The following is a 3,090-nucleotide window of genomic DNA, read 5'->3' as shown; positions in this document are numbered from 1 at the left end:
CAACTTTCATCCGTTGGTTGATATCACTCTCTACTTTCGATTTAATACTTCTAACTTTATCTGTTGGGAGTGGTGGAAGAAAACAAGTTGAAAGTTGAGAGTAGTGGATAACAAATTAAAAATTGAGAGTGGTATCAGCCAATAGGTTAAAATTGGGAGTATTAAAAACCAATATCCCATAAATTATATTATAGAAATTGATTATAATCATTAACTAAAACTATCTTGGTCGTTAATCCAAGGTATAAATGCAAATTGTGGTTAAAAATAAGTAGTGTTATTTATCAATCAAAAGTGACTCAAATGTACAATTCATTTGTCAAATTGACGAAGTATAACTCATCTTGATTGATTTGAAACAAACAAAAGAAGTTCAAATATGCCTCTTTGGTGTTTATAAAGGTGAGTTGGTCATGATTATTTTATCTAATTTAAAAATATAAACTCAATATAAAAAGAAGACATAATATCCAACCTTTTCCGCTAGACACGATAAAAAGATTCACTACAACAATAATTTCATGATCCAATATAATAACATGGAAATCATGAAAAAACAACATTAACCAACAATAACTAAAAATTAATTAACAAAAACAAATCACAACCTAGTTGATTGATCGCCGGACGTCCACACGATGTCCTTTAGTGCCGGCCGGAGCTCCTTGCTGCAGAACTGGTTATACTCGAGCGTGTCACCGCTCGATTTCTTCACCTCCACCACCAGCAACGACGGCGCCACTGCCCAGATATCCGCCGCTATTCCTAACTTCCCTTTCCTTTAGATTTCGTTTCCCTGTTATTATGCAGCATATTATTAATCAACTATATATAAAAATACAATAATAATAAATATGAGAAAACATATATAATTAAATATTATCTTGTTATCTGTTATTATAATAACGATATAATGCTAAAACTCTAATAATATATTTTATAATACCTGCAGTCTCAAACTGCTTTCATCTCCGCTCTTTTTCACGCTAAACTTCATCGCCTTCGCCACCGACTCCAGCTTCGCCACCAGCATCTCCGCAGGCTTAGTGGTGGCGAATCTCATCTCTTGCTTCTCCTCTCGTTTCTTCTCCTCGAACAACGGCGACAGATCGAAACCCTCAGATAACGATATTATGTGAAACGCGTTCAAAGTTTCAGTATCATTGCATTTTAGATTTACGACATCATCTTCGATTAAAAACCTAGGGTTTTTCGGTGATTCCTTTCTAAACCACGGCGATTCCATTATTTTCGATATCGTAACCCGACAATCCGGACTCGGATCCAGCATTCTCGTGATTAATTTCCGAGCGTCCGAGGAGAACCATGGCGGACACCGGAAGTCTCCACGGTAAATCTTCCGGTACATCGCGACGACGTTATCATCCTGGAACGGTAAGAACCCGGCGAGCAAAACATACAAAATAACACCACATGACCAAATATCCGCTTTCGCTCCATCGTATCCTTTTTTCCCTATCACCTCCGGTGCAACGTACGCATGGGTCCCGCACGTTGTGTGTAACAGCCCGTCCTGCCGGAGGTGATCCGAGAAAGCACTTAAACCGAAATCGGTCACCTTCAAGTTGCCGTCTTCGTCTAGTAACAGATTCTCAGGCTTTAAATCGCGATGGTAAACACCTCAGCTATGACAAAAATCAACAGCTGATATTAACTATTGAAAATAGATTCTAGCAATGTCCTCACGCAGCTTTCCTTACTCAATCTTAGAAAACAACTCTCCACCTTTAACTAGCTCCATTGCAAAATACACCTTTCATAAATAATAATTCATAGTTATTAAATATTCTATTACATAGGCCTAACGAGCAACAAGTTGTGCCTACAGGTATGCATGAAACCGAGAAAACTAATATGTAATGAAACATAGAAAAACCGAACCGAATAAAAGGATTTTATATATAATTTTAATTTTTTATTTAAAGTAAGTTTTAAGTTATAAGAATATAATAAATATGTAACTTAAAAAATTTTAGCTTAGATTTATAATAATAAATTTAGTTATAACTTACTAGTTAACAAAATAATTTAGTCCCAAATTCATTATGTGAGCCGGTTGTTTTTTCAATCAAAAAATTTTAAGGTTAGTTGCAAAACAAAAAATCCAAAAAACCGAACAGTTTTCAATTTAGAAACCGAAGTTTTGGTTTTTGGTTTGGTTTTAGCAACAAAGCCACAACAAGCTGCGCCTACAGATATGCATGAAACTGAAAAAACTAAAACCTACAGTTTGCATGTAAGGAAACATGGAAAACCGAACCGAATTTATAGACTTTGATTTTAATTTTTTTAATTTAAAGTAATTTATAAAAATATAATAAACATATAACTAAAATATTTTAGCACAAACGTATAATAAATTATTAATTTAGTTATGAGTTAACAAAATGATTTATTCTTAAATTCTAAATTCATTATTTTGGGCTAACTGAAGTTTTGGTTTTCGGTTCGGTTTTAGCTCAAACCAGACACCTTTTGAATTACAAAACCAAGTCTTTTATAAACAAGTTACCTTCGATTTACTCGCCATGACCTCATGCAGCTCGACGATATTCGGGTGTCTAACCATCTTCATAACCGAAATCTCTCGTTTAATCTGCTCCATCATCCCAGCCTTAATCACCTTTTCCTTACCAACAATCTTCATCGCCACGTGGCTGCCCGTGCGCACGTTCCGCGCGTGGTACACTTTGGCAAACGTACCATGCCCTAGCTGTCGGCCGAGCTCGTACTTCCCATGTAATACACCATTGTTTCCGTCCTCCATGTATTAATCCCGTAACTATTGTATAATATTATTATTATTCTTATTGAAGAAGAGTTGATTCAATCAATCATCCGTCTTCGACGTGTTTACGGTGGCAATTGCGGCCAGCGATGGGTCTATTAACCCGGCTACCGTTCGGGTCTCCTATCATCTCTCTGCATTCCCTAATTGGATCCAATTGATCTAATGATTTTTATTTTTTTTTGGTGGATTTGAGGGTTTTGGGATTGGGAAATTGATGGGATTGAAATTTGTGGATTTTTTATTTTTTTGGAATGATGGGAGGATGTGAGTTTATATAG

At 35.8% G+C, this 3,090-nt stretch overlaps 1 pseudogene across 1 annotated transcript; it reads right to left on the bottom strand.

Annotated features, from left to right (window-relative positions):
- Positions 1-462: 462 nt before the first annotated feature.
- LOC143568624 (CBL-interacting serine/threonine-protein kinase 6-like) lies at positions 463-2,788 on the bottom strand (annotated as a pseudogene). Its single transcript, XR_013141602.1, has 3 exons — positions 2,534-2,788; positions 947-1,774; positions 463-796 (listed from the first exon to the last, which is right to left on the bottom strand). The product of XR_013141602.1 is annotated as a CBL-interacting serine/threonine-protein kinase 6-like (transcript).
- Between the last annotated feature and the right edge of the window lie 302 nt (positions 2,789-3,090).

Source organism: Bidens hawaiensis, unplaced genomic scaffold (assembly GCF_021521415.1).
Source record: "Bidens hawaiensis isolate Kalapana, Puna unplaced genomic scaffold, B.hawaiensis_p1.1 tig00001236_1, whole genome shotgun sequence".
Taxonomy (NCBI): Eukaryota; Viridiplantae; Streptophyta; class Magnoliopsida; order Asterales; family Asteraceae; genus Bidens; species Bidens hawaiensis.
The sequence above is the reverse complement of the archived record's forward strand: the minus strand, read 5'-3'. Positions and strand labels throughout refer to the sequence as shown.